Source organism: Lissotriton helveticus, chromosome 4_1 (genome assembly GCF_964261635.1).
Source record: "Lissotriton helveticus chromosome 4_1, aLisHel1.1, whole genome shotgun sequence".
Lineage (NCBI taxonomy): Eukaryota > Metazoa > Chordata > Amphibia > Caudata > Salamandridae > Lissotriton > Lissotriton helveticus.
In genome coordinates this window covers 1,104,156,614-1,104,174,040 of record NC_136063.1, presented here as the reverse complement: position 1 = coordinate 1,104,174,040, position 17,427 = coordinate 1,104,156,614, and the positions used below count along the sequence as shown (strand labels likewise).

At 41.6% G+C, this 17,427-nt stretch overlaps 1 protein-coding gene, 1 non-coding gene and 1 pseudogene across 2 annotated transcripts in view; all 3 read left to right on the top strand.

The window, feature by feature from the left end:
* Positions 1–17,427, top strand: part of ABITRAM (actin binding transcription modulator) — a 567,965-nt gene that overhangs the window by 327,386 nt on the left and 223,152 nt on the right. The gene's annotated exons all lie outside the window — the stretch shown is intronic.
* Positions 1,125–1,355, top strand: LOC144829855 (small nucleolar RNA U3; annotated as a pseudogene).
* On the top strand, positions 9,328–9,545 carry LOC144829851 (small nucleolar RNA U3). Its single transcript, XR_013610848.1, has one exon. It is a non-coding gene; the product is annotated as a small nucleolar RNA U3 (small nucleolar RNA).

Here is a 17,427-nt window from a genome sequence, read left to right as displayed (position 1 = left end):
CACAACATAAGAACTCAGAAGCACTTCATCAGCATACTGCATCTCTGCATCAGGACTGCATCTCTGCAGTATCTTTGCATTAAATCTTGTGTCATTCTCCTCGGGATGTTAGTAGCAGTTCTCGGTAGCAGACGCCATGTTACTCTAAGTAGTATGTCTTGTCTCACTCATCAGTGCCTGTAGAATTTCACAACCACCTTCTCTGGTGTCTCCGCATATTTTATGTTGTTTCAAAGTGCAGTTCACATCCTCTTCATTAAATCTACACAATGTCACATATCCTTTACCAGTTTCTTTGTAGCGTTTTACATCTCCCTCTACAGAACCTCTCCTGCTAAGCTTAGGTCGTTCCCAGTAGTTAAAATGAGTGCAAATAGCACTTTGCCTCTGAACATTAAATCGCCTTAAGGAAGTGGAACATCTCGAAAAGATATTTTAGGATGAAACTTCCAGAAAATCCGTCTTGGCTCGAGCACCAAAATCAAGGCTGTGAACAAGAATAGTTCCTAGACCTCCTACAGTTTTGGCACAGTATGATGTGAAATCAGAGCTCGGGTGCGGCTTTGCTTCACAAAGTGCTGCTGTGATTCAGTCTGATCTGTAGTAAAGACACACTCTTCGCCATCTTGAAACGGTAATATTGTTCATTTAGTGCAGGGCAGAAAACTGTGAAAGTAACCTATATTGTCTTTGCTGCGAGTTTACCAACTGGTTCTCTTAATTTTTCAATAAGTAAAAATGTGATTGTTGCTGTGAGCCAAAGCACGAAACAAAACTATGGCTACGTTCTGTTTACCTGTTTCGAACTTTAACTTTTACACTGTAGTCCTCTGTCCTGTTTCGGGAGCAGCGAGCAGGGACTCCGTGTGTCCCCGGAAAAGGCAGGCTAAAGGTGATTCGTTGCTGATTTCGATTATGCAGATTTTTAAAGAGCGAGTCACCCAGAATCTACTTACAATGCTTTATTGGGAAGAAAGCGTCTGCCTGTGCATCTTTAAATTGTAATTTTGTGGTGTTATACAGCCGTGTGTTTTTGTTTGAGTTGATGTTGTCGAACCTTATCTCACTGTACGTCAGAAGGGTTTTTACTTTTTCTGCCCGTTTGAGCTGCAGTCGGATGAGTTAACATTATACTTTCAGGGATCAATTCTATAGTTCTTAACTGAGGTTCTTAACTGAGGAAATGTGTTCGAAAGTGTCTGGTTTTCGCTAACCACGATGAAGAGTCGTAGTGTTCCCTTCTGAGCGCGAAGCGAGTGGACAGTGTTGCATTTATGCATCTGCTGTCTGCTATTGATGACCGTTCCTCTCTCCCTTACAGGAGAGTTGGAGGAAGGGAACTCAAACTGAGTGGTTAGATCCTTACTATTGTTAAAGAAAGAAGCTGTTTCCAGTGTCTAATAGCGGAGCGGGTATGTGCATGTGGGTTGAAAACGTTTGAGTTTCCTCTTCAATTTGGTACATTTGATTTTGAAAAGCACTAAGAGGACTGTTCTAATGGACCCTGGCCAGATTCATCAAACCTTCAACGCAAGGCAGCTGCACATTTTGCCGCGCTGCCATGCCTGAAAGGAGAAAGCGTACACTGTTGACGCAGTCCCAGGTTTATTACTCCGTAAATCTGTGAATGCGTAAAAAAGCATGTGTGGATGGATGGAAACAGCCACTCTCCACCCATTTGACGCATTCTCGGCGCAGAGTAACGCAAAGCCGCGAGTTGCTGCTGCCTTGCGTGTTGTCCTTGCGTGAAGTGCTCATTACAGTGCAGAGACCCTGTTAAGTGCTAAGAGCGGTCGTGCTGGCTGGCACCTCGTCTCTGCCACATCTGTTTGTGTTCAGAAACGGACAGGCCCCTGACAGTGCCCCAACCGTAGGAGCCACCCCTTTATATTGTTATTTCCTCTACATGCCACTTCAGTTGCACGTTTCAAGGCATGCTTGTTGAAGCCCAGTCCTTGTTGCCCCTGGTGGTAGCTGGTACCTGCGTGTGTTTTATTTACAAGTATCTAGTGGTATAGATTAGACTTCCTAGCGCTGTGGAGAATCTGAGACGGGCATTTGCAGATATTCAGCCATGGTCTCAGCAGTGACGTCAGATGAGGGTTTGGCTCTCATGCTTTGCATTCAAACCCCATGCCACATGTTTCAGAAGCCCCTGCTGCCTCACCCCATGTGATGCCAAGCAACTTTACACATATGTACAGCCAGCTTCTGGCAGCGTTATTTGTCTCGGAGGACGAAGCACATATATATATATCATGTGAAGCCTCTAATCAGTTATATTACCAGTGCAATTATATAACGCCTTGTTTATAAGCCTCGTTTCAAGGCATCTAATCTATCAGAGGGCTTGGAGGCTTCTTTAGGCCTACGAAGCACTGCATACATTATACCTATGGAGGAGCCATTTATTGAACAATCAAGAAAGCCCTTGAGGCCTACCAATAGGAATGAAAAGTACTACATGAATGCCCATACAATACAGTCCTCCCAATTCTATTGCTAAGATTTCGAATTCCAGGAGGGCAGGGGTGGCGGTGGGGGTGTGGAGTCTGGGGGGTCATGGAACAGGGTGTTATCACCATCCAGCTGGGGAAACGGGTTCGAGTCTCGGCAGGGACGTACAACATCCTGTGATTATTCGCAAATCACTTAATCTCCCTCAGCTAGATTCATCATTATCCAGTTTTGCGAGTCCTTAATAGCGATTAATAAGGAATCGCTATTAAGGACTTGCAAAACGGGATTCATGTAGGAATTGCAAAAAATATTGCGATTCCTACATCTTCCTTATTTGCGATTAGCAAATTGCTAATCGCAAATAAGGATGCGATTTCAAGGCTGCCAGGGGTGTCCAAAGGACACCCTGTAGCACCCCTGAAAAGCAAATGTAGCCAGATGTTGCGCTCACACATGTCCAAAGGACATGTGTGTGTATAACATACCACTCAGAAAAATGCACTAAAGTGCATTTTTCTGAGTTTTCGTTATTTACCACGAAGTCTGACTTCGTGGTTAATAGCGGCCAGAAATTGCGAATTCGCAAATTGAAAATGGTTGATGAATTGCATTTAAGGAATCTCAAATAGAGATTCCTTAAATGCAATTCCTCGCAAATATGCGATTTCGCAATTAGCGATTTTTGCATATGGGATGATGAATCCCAAATGCAAAAATTGCACTCGCAAAGGGCCAGATTCTCAGAATCTGGCCCTTTGCGAGTCGTTTTCGGCTTGATGAATCTAGCTGCCTGTGCCTAACAAAACGAATGTGTCTGTAAAACAATTGGTGCTCAGGTAAAGGTTGCGCTTTATATAAAAAAAAAAGGCCTGTTGAGTACCCTTCTTATTTGGGAAAAAAACACCTCCTTGGTAACCTGCTAGCTCTTGATTGAATTAGAAGGTCAACACTGAAGTTATAATCAAAGCACCAGATTTCCCCTGACATCAGGGAGGAGAGCAATTGCACAGAACCTACGGTCACACGTTGCAGCCATTTAACAAACAAAATCTCAGAAATATACTGTTCCCTACAAAGTACAACAAGCATTGGCAATGCAATAGGTCTCGCATTTATGCGAGTTTAAGCTATCAGCATTGTAAATGACAATGCCTTTTATTTACGCTTTAAAAACAAACATAAATAAAAGGCATTGTGATTTAAAATCCCAATAGCTCAAAACTGCGTAAGTGTGAGACCTATTGCATTGCAAATGCTTGTTCTTGAGTGTAAAAACCCCACAGGAAAGGCCGATCTTGGTATTTTTTTAGATTGTTTTCTCAGATCCCTCCCAAGTGAAGCTTTTGGCCATATTGTTTGAAATGTATTTTGTAATCTGAACCCACTAAACCAAATTTGAATTAAAAAAAATGAATGGGGGAGAGAAACCTCCCTTCCCCCGAACCTTCAACAGGCCGTTCAGGCTCACTTACACACTCGTTCAAACCCATTTGTGATGTGCTTTAAAGTAGGGGGTATGTTATTTCCTTGGCTACGCTACCCCCTTGTGTATGGTGATGTGCATTATGCAGTGAAAGGAAATTGTGCTTCAACCGTGCTGTAGCATAATTAATGGTTTGTACTATATGTGAGTGTAACATTTCGGGCATCGGGTTGTACTACTATACGTGAGTGTAACACTTCCGCGGGTGCCTCGAAATAATTTTAAATGATAAGGAATGCTGTCATTGGATATCTCATTGACCAATTGTACTGATTGAAATACGGGCCCCATTCTGGTCCGCTCGAGATATAGGCAGCATTTCCAGAGTGCTCGAGCAAATTGGATGCATGGGCGCTGTGCTTAAACAAAGCGTGGCGCTCGTGCACATATATGTTAAGCACATGGCCGCCATGGTAATACAAAAGTAGTAATGATGAAAACGCCCATGCATGTTAGACATACATGCGTTTGGCAGCCCATGAAGCGGGCGACATTCTACAGAAGACTAACATAAAATGTCCCAGGGGGCCTCTGCCCATCCGAATACGGGACAATCGGGTTGTAGAAGTTGCAGCCGGACCCAGCAGAGATAAGCCCCAGATGCAGTAGATTTGCCAGAAGAAATGCCTGCTCCGGCTTGGCTCCCCCTTCACCCCTCGGTCAGCAGGAGAGCGGCTCTGAGAGCGGAGAGCCTTCTGCACACTGAACTCCGTGCACCACCGAGGGGTCTGTTTATGCAGCCTTCAGATTTCCTGCTCAAGTGTTTAGATTTCCCGAGATCCCTCTTATCAATCCAGGGCAGCCCATGAGCTAGCCTCTTCTCCACATCTCACTCACATGCTGGCCCTCCCCTCCCTAGCTCACCCTGGCACCAGACTTGCTTGGGTTCATTACCATTTTGCTCTATCCTATAACCAACCCTGCTTTCTGACACAGGGCCATTTAGCAGAAGAGGAACCTAAACGAAGCATCCAACCCGAAAGAGGTAAATGTCTATTTCCGTACCTGATGGGGAGTGGCTCGGGGGCTGGGAGGTTGATATTATTGAGGAGAATGTGGTGCTAGATAATGGGAGTCATGGTAAGGAGGCTATTTATGTGTTAAAAGTTATCCAGCTTCCACAGAATGCTATACATATGAACAATTACATTAAAGATACAGTTTTATAATTTCAAGAATGATTTAAAAAATCTGTACAAACGATACCATACATTAACAGAAAGAGGTTAATACATCTGTGAAAGAAGGTGGATCTGTATTTACTATACCAAAGTAAGGTATATTGTGCATAGAGTCCAGGGAGTCCCCAGACGTATAGCAGAGGCTAAATTAGACAAACCCTGACAGCTCTCTTTGTGATAGTGCGGGCAAGCAGTTAGGCTTAGCCACAGGGTGTGTTTAGCATTTATTGTCTTCACTCGATCAAGAACTGATTACACACTCTCAAACACTCCATACAGACCAATTGGGTAAGTATGAAAAAGGTATACTTATGTTTTATTTTGAGAACCAAGCAGAACATGATTAAAATATCTGGGGTATGATCTTAATTCATGACCATGAGGTGGTAGTAACAAGGGCTCCTGGCAATAAAACCGCAGTGGTGCATACATTTATTTACTCAAAATCAAATAAAGCTATTTGAGCACAATTATTGCGGAAAATAAGGTGATATTTGGGAACAAATTAGTATTTACAAAAAATGAAAGCTAGACTTTGAGACACAGTTTGTGTTTTCGGAAATTGATTTCTTTGACGGAGCATGTGCAATTCCAAAATACTTCAAGCTGATAATTAGCTACAATTCCTGTTGAACCACAAAGGATTCTTTTTGATGTCATAGCAATATCTGTTTGGTTGCAGAGGACACATTGTTCCTTTCAATGTTGATATTTCATGACCGTATGGACCTTGTCCTTAATTTATTATCATTGCACATAACTTGTAGTTTCTTAGCCTGCGAGATCTGTTTCACCTTTCATCTTTTCACATTTCAAGTAGATAATCTGGCCCCTTCTAGAATTAAGAGGCAACTCGTAATGGAGGCCTAACTGAACTTTCCACTTCCCCAAGGTGGTTGTTAATCTACTACCATTAAAAAATTTTTGGAAATCCTATTTTTCCCCCATGATTTATTTTGATGTATGCCGAATATCATGTTGATGCTCGATGTCTGCACGCCTATTAGTGGCAATGAGATGAAGCTTTAAGACCCAAGCGTCACTTTAAGAGAGAGTTGTGTGTTTTCGAGTTGTGCTGTTTTATATCTCGCTGTGATGAGATCATTTTATTTGGGTCTCTTTCTATTGGGGGGCAGTTTATATAAAACTAGAGTTGGCCTACTGGATCCCTGTGGAACGGGGGCCATACTTATTGCTTCTTTGGCCACAGCGGTTCAGATGTACTGCCATGGAAGATTATTATTATTTTAATTTTATAGAGCGCGTAGTCACCCGTAGGTATCCCAGCGCTAGGATCAATACGACTGGCGTGTCAGCAGTGGCAGGGAAGGAGAGTTTAGGGAAAGAGGTGGGTTTTCAGTTGCTTCCTGAACCTTAGGTAGCATAAGATAACATGAGGGTGCTTTGTGCAGTGTTTTGGTGTTGGTCAGCTCACACCATCAATGAAAAGTCAAAGGGCTATCCCTGGAAGAGTTGGTTAAAAGGGATGCTATCTCACTCACTCACAAAATATACGATATTTACTGTTCAAATCACTGGTCACAAACTAATTCATAACGTTCACAGTCTATTCAATTGGAATCTACTGAAAACATGTAAAAATAAAAACATCTCATATTGTACAATAAATTAAAAAGAAACTTAAAACATTTTCACATTTATACAACATATCAAGGATGAAGAAAAAACAATTTCTAAATTATCAACATGATCCTACCACCCATCATAAGGAAAATATTTTAAAGCAAAAAATGAGAAAAAAAACCCTAAAATGAAACACCTCTTGTTGCTACAGATTGTCAGATTCAAAAGCCTTTACATAAATTCATTCGGATTTCCAGTATTACAATATGCAAAATATCAGGAATCTCCTTGGCTTGAATTCTATTGTAAAAAGCGTTGACGCGTTTCGGTGTATAGGCCCGTAGATATGGTCACACCTTCATCAGGACAAATCAAATTCGTTTGGGGTCATCTGATTCATTTAACAGGTTTACTTTCTGTGTATTAGAGAAGTAACAATCAATATATTGTGACTTTTATAAATTGACATCATCTTCTTTAGAAATTGTTTTTTCTTCATCCTTGATATGTTGTATAAAAGTGAAAATGTTTTAAGTTTCTTTTTAATTTATTGTACAATATGAGATGTTTTTATTTTTACATGTTTTCAGTAGATTCCAATTGACTATACTGAAATTTTAACCAATATGTTTTCTAATAAAAAGACTGAACGTTAGGAATTAGTTTGTGACCAGTGATTTGAACAGTAAATATAGTATATTTTGTGAGTGAGTGAGATAGCATCCCTTTTAACCAACTCTTCCAGGGATAACCCTTTGACATTTCATTGTCCTTAGTACCCTGTTCCCTGGAACGCGTGGGGTCTTCTCTCTTTTTGTTGACAGCTCACACCATCTACTGAGACACTAAAAGGGATGGAAGTATGGGCCAGTTACTTGGTGAGCCACATAATCCTAGAATAATTTTATTTGTAGGTCAATCTCATAGTGGAAATTCAGGCTAATAGTGCAACTGTGGTCAAAAGTGGTAGGTGTATGTATACTGGGTGCAAGTGCTGCGTGGGCAGGAATTCCTATCTTCTTCCAGACCGGAGTGGAAAATACCAGAGTAACCAGGAACAAGGTTGCCATCACTAGCTTTGATATTTTTCCAAGAGTCCCATGCTTTCATCTAGGCCTAGGCCATAGCTATGACGTATTCTCAAGCACCCCTTGGCACAACCAAAGTCAAGTAGCAAACCAAAGAAGAACGTGAGGTTTCACAGACATGCGATGCATAAGGTGTTCGGACAGACAGTCGATTATTGGACGAACAGAGTCGCATGCACAGACCACATCACTGAACAAAGAAAGGAACATTTCTCTACAGTCTATCATAATATGCGTGCCAATAATGACCCCCAAACAATGGTGAAAGTGGCAAGCACCTTGCTTTACGGTCATATATTTGCTCGTCAGAGTTTGCACACTGAAAGTGATGGTTGGGCAAAATGCAGCATGGCTTTTAGGACGTGACAGTTTTCCAGTGGCCAATCCTTTCATTGTCTGTAAGTACCTGTATTACAACAAGAGTTGCACACATAATGCTGTCTAATGTACAGATACGTTCTTGTATATTTAGAACCATTCCTAAAGCTCAACTTGCTCACATATTGTGTGGGAATATAGTTCCAGTTAAGGCTGAGCTCGGGTAGCATCCTTACAACTATTGAACAGTTGGACTACCACATAGTGGCAATTGGTGTACTTTATTAATGGTTGGCCATACAGTACACCAGTATGACCAACTCTCCCATGAAACCTCTACCTTTGCCTTCAGCAGGGCCCATTTCTTCACATTTATACTATATTCCAGTCTACCATTCATCAAGCAATTTACTTATCCAGGACTTTTAAAGGATTGCTAAGCAGTGGTAGCACTTTGAAAATAGCATTCTCACAGTAGAGAAGGCACATCCATTTTGAGCGATGCTCATAGAACAGATGGACAGGGAGTACCAGTTAAATGTTGTAACTTTTGGTCTGCACTTTGGGACAGGAAGCCTATTGACAGCAGATATTCCCAAATTCCCAGTTTTTTTGGCACAGTATGATGTGAAATCAGAGCTCGGGTGCGGCTTTGCTATGACAAAGTGCTCTGGTGATTCAGTCTGATCTGTAGTAAAAACACACTCTTCGCCATCTTGAAACGGTAATAGTGCTCATTTATTGCAGGGCAGAAAACTGTGAAATAACCTAGATTGTCTTTGCTGCGAGTTTAACTACTGGTTCTCTTAATTTTTCAATGAGTAAAAATGTGATTGTTGCTGTGAGCCAAAGCACGAAACAAAACTATGGCTACGTTCTGTTTACCTGTTTCGAACTTTAACTTTTACACTGTAGTCCTCTGTCTGTTTCGGGAGCAGCGAGCAGGGAATCCGTGTGTGTCCGGAAAAGGCAGGCTAAATGTGATTCGTTGCTGATTTCGATTATGCAGATTTTAAAAGCAGCGAGTCACCCAGAATCTACTTACAATGCTTTATTGCGAAGAAAGCGTCTGCCTGTGCATCTTTAAATTGTTATTTTGTGGTGTTATACAGCCGTGTGTTTTTGTTGGAGTTCATGATGTCGAACCTTTTCTTACTGTATGTAAGAAGGGTTTTTACTTTTTCTGCCCGTTTGAGCTGCAGTGCGTTGCGTTAAGACTATACTTTCAGGGATCATTTCTATAGTTCTTAACTGAGGAAATGTGTTCGAAAGTGTCTGGTCTTCGCTAACCACGATGAAGAGTCATAGTGTTTCCTTCTGAGCGCGAAGCGAGTGGACAGTGTTGCATTTATGCATCTGCTGTCTGCTATTGATGACCGTTCCTCTCTCCCTTACAGGAGAGTTGGAGGAAGGGAACACAAACTGAGTGGTTAGATCCTTACTATTGTTAAAGAAAGAAGCTGTTTCCAGTGTCTAATAGCGGAGCGGGTATGTGCATGTGGGTTGAAAACGTTTGAGTTTCCTCTTCAATTTGGTACATTTAATTTTGAAAAGCACTAAGAGGACTGTTCTAATGGACCCTGGCCAGATTCATCAAACCTTCAACGCAAGGCAGCTGCACATTTTGCCGCGCTGCCATGCCTGAAAGGAGAAAGCGTACACTGTTGACGCAGGCCCAGGTTTATTACTCCGTAAATCTGTGAATGCGTAAAAAAGCATGTGTGGATGGATGGAAACAGCCACTCTCCACCCATTTGACGCATTCTCGGCGCAGAGTAACGCAAAGCCGCGAGTTGCTGCTGCCTTGCGTGTTGTCCTTGCGTGAAGTGCTCATTACAGTGCAGAGACCCTGTTAAGTGCTAAGAGCGGTCGTGCTGGCTGGCACCTCGTCTCTGCCACATCTGTTTGTGTTCAGAAACGGACAGGCCCCTGACAGTGCCCCAACCGTAGGAGCCACCCCTTTATATTGTTATTTCCTCTACATGCCACTTCAGTTGCACGTTTCAAGGCATGCTTGTTGAAGCCCAGTCCTTGTTGCCCCTGGTGGTAGCTGGTACCTGCGTGTGTTTTATTTACAAGTATCTAGTGGTATAGATTAGACTTCCTAGCGCTGTGGAGAATCTGAGACGGGCATTTGCAGATATTCAGCCATGGTCTCAGCAGTGACGTCAGATGAGGGTTTGGCTCTCATGCTTTGCATTCAAACCCCATGCCACATGTTTCAGAAGCCCCTGCTGCCTCACCCCATGTGATGCCAAGCAACTTTACACATATGTACAGCCAGCTTCTGGCAGCGTTATTTGTCTCGGAGGACGAAGCACATATATATATATATCATGTGAAGCCTCTAATCAGTTATATTACCAGTGCAATTATATAACGCCTTGTTTATAAGCCTCGTTTCAAGGCATCTAATCTATCAGAGGGCTTGGAGGCTTCTTTAGGCCTACGAAGCACTGCATACATTATACCTATGGAGGAGCCATTTATTGAACAATCAAGAAAGCCCTTGAGGCCTACCAATAGGAATGAAAAGTACTACATGAATGCCCATACAATACAGTCCTCCCAATTCTATTGCTAAGATTTCGAATTCCAGGAGGGCGGGGGTGGCGGTGGGGGTGTGGAGTCTGGGGGGTCATGGAACAGGGTGTTATCACCATCCAGCTGGGGAAACGGGTTCGAGTCTCGGCAGGGACGTACAACATCCTGTGATTATTCGCAAATCACTTAATCTCCCTCAGCTAGATTCATCATTATCCAGTTTTGCGAGTCCTTAATAGCGATTAATAAGGAATCGCTATTAAGGACTTGCAAAACGGGATTCATGTAGGAATTGCAAAAAATATTGCGATTCCTACATCTTCCTTATTTGCGATTAGCAAATTGCTAATCGCAAATAAGGATGCGATTTCAAGGCTGCCAGGGGTGTCCAAAGGACACCCTGTAGCACCCCTGAAAAGCAAATGTAGCCAGATGTTGCGCTCACACATGTCCAAAGGACGTGTGTGTATAACATACCACTCAGAAAAATGCACTAAAGTGCATTTTTCTGAGTTTTCGTTATTTACCACGAAGTCTGACTTCGTGGTTAATAGCGGCCAGAAATTGCGAATTCGCAAATTGAAAATGGTTGATGAATTGCATTTAAGGAATCTCAAATAGAGATTCCTTAAATGCAATTCCTCGCAAATATGCGATTTCGCAATTAGCGATTTTTGCATATGGGATGATGAATCCCAAATGCAAAAATTGCACTCGCAAAGGGCCAGATTCTCAGAATCTGTCCCTTTGCGAGTCGTTTTCGGCTTGATGAATCTAGCTGCCTGTGCCTAACAAAACGAATGTGTCTGTAAAACAACTGGTGCTCAGGTAAAGGTTGCGCTTTATATAAAAAAAAAAGGCCTGTTGAGTACCCTTCTTATTTGGGAAAAAAACACCTCCTTGGTAACCTGCTAGCTCTTGATTGAATTAGAAGGTCAACACTGAAGTTATAATCAAAGCACCAGATTTCCCCTGACATCAGGGAGGAGAGCAATTGCACAGAACCTACGGTCACACGTTGCAGCCATTTAACAAACAAAATCTCAGAAATATACTGTTCCCTACAAAGTACAACAAGCATTGGCAATGCAATAGGTCTCGCATTTATGCGAGTTTAAGCTATCAGCATTGTAAATGACAATGCCTTTTATTTACGCTTTAAAAACAAACATAAATAAAAGGCATTGTGATTTAAAATCCCAATAGCTCAAAACTGCGTAAGTGTGAGACCTATTGCATTGCAAATGCTTGTTCTTGAGTGTAAAAACCCCACAGGAAAGGCCGATCTTGGTATTTTTTTAGATTGTTTTCTCAGATCCCTCCCAAGTGAAGCTTTTGGCCATATTGTTTGAAATGTATTTTGTAATCTGAACCCACTAAACCAAATTTGAATTAAAAAAAATGAATGGGGGAGAGAAACCTCCCTTCCCCCGAACCTTCAACAGGCCGTTCAGGCTCACTTACACACTCGTTCAAACCCATTTGTGATGTGCTTTAAAGTAGGGGGTATGTTATTTCCTTGGCTACGCTACCCCCTTGTGTATGGTGATGTGCATTATGCAGTGAAAGGAAATTGTGCTTCAACCGTGCTGTAGCATAATTAATGGTTTGTACTATATGTGAGTGTAACATTTCGGGCATCGGGTTGTACTACTATACGTGAGTGTAACACTTCCGCGGGTGCCTCGAAATAATTTTAAATGATAAGGAATGCTGTCATTGGATATCTCATTGACCAATTGTACTGATTGAAATACGGGCCCCATTCTGGTCCGCTCGAGATATAGGCAGCATTTCCAGAGTGCTCGAGCAAATTGGATGCATGGGCGCTGTGCTTAAACAAAGCGTGGCGCTCGTGCACATATATGTTAAGCACATGGCCGCCATGGTAATACAAAAGTAGTAATGATGAAAACGCCCATGCATGTTAGACATACATGCGTTTGGCAGCCCATGAAGCGGGCGACATTCTACAGAAGACTAACATAAAATGTCCCAGGGGGCCTCTGCCCATCCGAATACGGGACAATCGGGTTGTAGAAGTTGCAGCCGGACCCAGCAGAGATAAGCCCCAGATGCAGTAGATTTGCCAGAAGAAATGCCTGCTCCGGCTTGGCTCCCCCTTTACCCCTCGGTCAGCAGGAGAGCGGCTCTGAGAGCGGAGAGCCTTCTGCACACTGAACTCCGTGCACCACCGAGGGGTCTGTTTATGCAGCCTTCAGATTTCCTGCTCAAGTGTTTAGATTTCCCGAGATCCCTCTTATCAATCCAGGGCAGCCCATGAGCTAGCCTCTTCTCCACATCTCACTCACATGCTGGCCCTCCCCTCCCTAGCTCACCCTGGCACCAGACTTGCTTGGGTTCATTACCATTTTGCTCTATCCTATAACCAACCCTGTTTTCTGACACAGGGCCATTTAGCAGAAGAGGAACCTAAACGAAGCATCCAACCCGAAAGAGGTAAATGTCTATTTCCGTACCTGATGGGGAGTGGCTCGGGGGCTGGGAGGTTGATATTATTGAGGAGAATGTGGTGCTAGATAATGGGAGTCATGGTAAGGAGGCTATTTATGTGTTAAAAGTTATCCAGCTTCCACAGAATGCTATACATATGAACAATTACATTAAAGATACAGTTTTATAATTTCAAGAATGATTTTAAAAATCTGTACAAACGATACCATACATTAACAGAAAGAGGTTAATACATCTGTGAAAGAAGGTGGATCTGTATTTACTATACCAAAGTAAGGTATATTGTGCATAGAGTCCAGGGAGTCCCCAGACGTATAGCAGAGGCTAAATTAGACAAACCCTGACAGCTCTCTTTGTGATAGTGCGGGCAAGCAGTTAGGCTTAGCCACAGGGTGTGTTTAGCATTTATTGTCTTCACTCGATCAAGAACTGATTACACACTCTCAAACACTCCATACAGACCAATTGGGTAAGTATGAAAAAGGTATACTTATGTTTTATTTTGAGAACCAAGCAGAACATGATTAAAATATCTGGGGTATGATCTTAATTCATGACCATGAGGTGGTAGTAACAAGGGCTCCTGGCAATAAAACCGCAGTGGTGCATACATTTATTTACTCAAAGTCAAATAAAGCTATTTGAGCACAATTATTGCGGAAAATAAGGTGATATTTGGGAACAAATTAGTATTTACAAAAAATGAAAGCTAGACTTTGAGACACAGTTTGTGTTTTCGGAAATTGATTTCTTTGACAGAGCATGTGCAATTCCAAAATATTTCAAGCTGATAATTAGCTACAATTCCTGTTGAACCACAAAGGATTCTTTTTGATGTCATAGCAATATCTGTTTGGTTGCAGAGGACACATTGTTCCTTTCAATGTTGATATTTCATGACCGTATGGACCTTGTCCTTAATTTATTATCATTGCACATAACTTGTAGTTTCTTAGCCTGCGAGATCTGTTTCACCTTTCATCTTTTCACATTTCAAGTAGATAATCTGGCCCCTTCTAGAATTAAGAGGCAACTCGTAATGGAGGCCTAACTGAACTTTCCACTTCCCCAAGGTGGTTGTTAATCTACTACCATTAAAAATTTTTGGGAAATCCTATTTTTCCCCCATGATTTATTTTGATGTATGCCGAATATCATGTTGATGCTCGATGTCTGCACGCCTATTAGTGGCAATGAGATGAAGCTTTAAGACCCAAGCGTCACTTTAAGAGAGAGTTATGTGTTTTCGAGTTGTGCTGTTTTATATCTCGCTGTGACGAGATCATTTTATTTGGGTCTCTTTCTATTGGGGGGCAGTTTATATAAAACTAGAGTTGGCCTACTGGATCCCTGTGGAACGGGGGCCATACTTATTGCTTCTTTGGCCACAGCGGTTCAGATGTACTGCCATGGAAGATTATTATTATTTTAATTTTATAGAGCGCGTAGTCACCCGTAGGTATCCCAGCGCTAGGATCAATACGACTGGCGTGTCAGCAGTGGCAGGGAAGGATAGTTTAGGGAAAGAGGTGGGTTTTCAGTTGCTTCCTGAACCTTAGGTAGCATAAGATAACATGAGGGTGCTTTGTGCAGTGTTTTGGTGTTGGTCAGCTCACACCATCAATGAAAAGTCAAAGGGCTATCCCTGGAAGAGTTGGTTAAAAGGGATGCTATCTCACTCACTCACAAAATATACGATATTTACTGTTCAAATCACTGGTCACAAACTAATTCATAACGTTCACAGTCTTTTTATTAGAAAACATATTGGTTAAAATTTCAGTATAGAGTCAATTGGAATCTACTGAAAACATGTAAAAATAAAAACATCTCATATTGTACAATAAATTAAAAAGAAACTTAAAACATTTTCACATTTATACAACATATCAAGGATGAAGAAAAAACAATTTCTAAATTATCAACATGATCCTACCACCCATCATAAGGAAAATATTTTAAAGCAAAAAATGAGAAAAAAACCCTAAAATGAAACACCTCTTGTTGCTACAGATTGTCAGATTCAAAAGCCTTTACATAAATTCATTCGGATTTCCAGTATTACAATATGCAAAATATCAGGAATCTCCTTGGCTTGAATTCTATTGTAAAAAGCGTTGACGCGTTTCGGTGTATAGGCCCGTAGATATGGTCACACCTTCATCAGGACAAATCAAATTCGTTTGGGGTCATCTGATTCATTTAACAGGTTTACTTTCTGTGTATTAGAGAAGTAACAATCAATATATTGTGACTTTTATAAATTGACATCATCTTCTTTAGAAATTGTTTTTTCTTCATCCTTGATATGTTGTATAAAAGTGAAAATGTTTTAAGTTTCTTTTTAATTTATTGTACAATATGAGATGTTTTTATTTTTACATGTTTTCAGTAGATTCCAATTGACTATACTGAAATTTTAACCAATATGTTTTCTAATAAAAAGACTGAACGTTAGGAATTAGTTTGTGACCAGTGATTTGAACAGTAAATATAGTATATTTTGTGAGTGAGTGAGATAGCATCCCTTTTAACCAACTCTTCCAGGGATAACCCTTTGACATTTCATTGTCCTTAGTACCCTGTTCCCTGGAACGCGTGGGGTCTTCTCTCTTTTTGTTGACAGCTCACACCATCTACTGAGACACTAAAAGGGATGGAAGTATGGGCCAGTTACTTGGTGAGCCACATAATCCTAGAATAATTTTATTTGTAGGTCAATCTCATAGTGGAAATTCAGGCTAATAGTGCAACTGTGGTCAAAAGTGGTAGGTGTATGTATACTGGGTGCAAGTGCTGCGTGGGCAGGAATTCCTATCTTCTTCCAGACCGGAGTGGAAAATACCAGAGTAACCAGGAACAAGGTTGCCATCACTAGCTTTGATATTTTTCCAAGAGTCCCATGCTTTCATCTAGGCCTAGGCCATAGCTATGACGTATTCTCAAGCACCCCTTGGCACAACCAAAGTCAAGTAGCAAACCAAAGAAGAACGTGAGGTTTCACAGACATGCGATGCATAAGGTGTTCGGACAGACAGTCGATTATTGGACGAACAGAGTCGCATGCACAGACCACATCACTGAACAAAGAAAGGAACATTTCTCTACAGTCTATCATAATATGCGTGCCAATAATGACCCCCAAACAATGGTGAAAGTGGCAAGCACCTTGCTTTACGGTCATATATTTGCTCGTCAGAGTTTGCACACTGAAAGTGATGGTTGGGCAAAATGCAGCATGGCTTTTAGGACGTGACAGTTTTCCAGTGGCCAATCCTTTCATTGTCTGTAAGTACCTGTATTACAACAAGAGTTGCACACATAATGCTGTCTAATGTACAGATACGTTCTTGTATATTTAGAACCATTCCTAAAGCTCAACTTGCTCACATATTGTGTGGGAATATAGTTCCAGTTAAGGCTGAGCTCGGGTAGCATCCTTACAACTATTGAACAGTTGGACTACCACATAGTGGCAATTGGTGTACTTTATTAATGGTTGGCCATACAGTACACCAGTATGACCAACTCTCCCATGAAACCTCTACCTTTGCCTTCAGCAGGGCCCATTTCTTCACATTTATACTATATTCCAGTCTACCATTCATCAAGCAATTTACTTATCCAGGACTTTTAAAGGATTGCTAAGCAGTGGTAGCACTTTGAAAATAGCATTCTCACAGTAGAGAAGGCACATCCATTTTGAGCGATGCTCATAGAACAGATGGACAGGGAGTACCAGTTAAATGTTGTAACTTTTGGTCTGCACTTTGGGACAGGAAGCCTATTGACAGCAGATATTCCCAAATTCCCAGTTTTTTTGGCACAGTATGATGTGAAATCAGAGCTCGGGTGCGGCTTTGCTATGACAAAGTGCTCTGGTGATTCAGTCTGATCTGTAGTAAAAACACACTCTTCGCCATCTTGAAACGGTAATAGTGCTCATTTATTGCAGGGCAGAAAACTGTGAAATAACCTAGATTGTCTTTGCTGCGAGTTTAACTACTGGTTCTCTTAATTTTTCAATGAGTAAAAATGTGATTGTTGCTGTGAGCCAAAGCACGAAACAAAACTATGGCTACGTTCTGTTTACCTGTTTCGAACTTTAACTTTTACACTGTAGTCCTCTGTCTGTTTCGGGAGCAGCGAGCAGGGAATCCGTGTGTGTCCGGAAAAGGCAGGCTAAATGTGATTCGTTGCTGATTTCGATTATGCAGATTTTAAAAGCAGCGAGTCACCCAGAATCTACTTACAATGCTTTATTGCGAAGAAAGCGTCTGCCTGTGCATCTTTA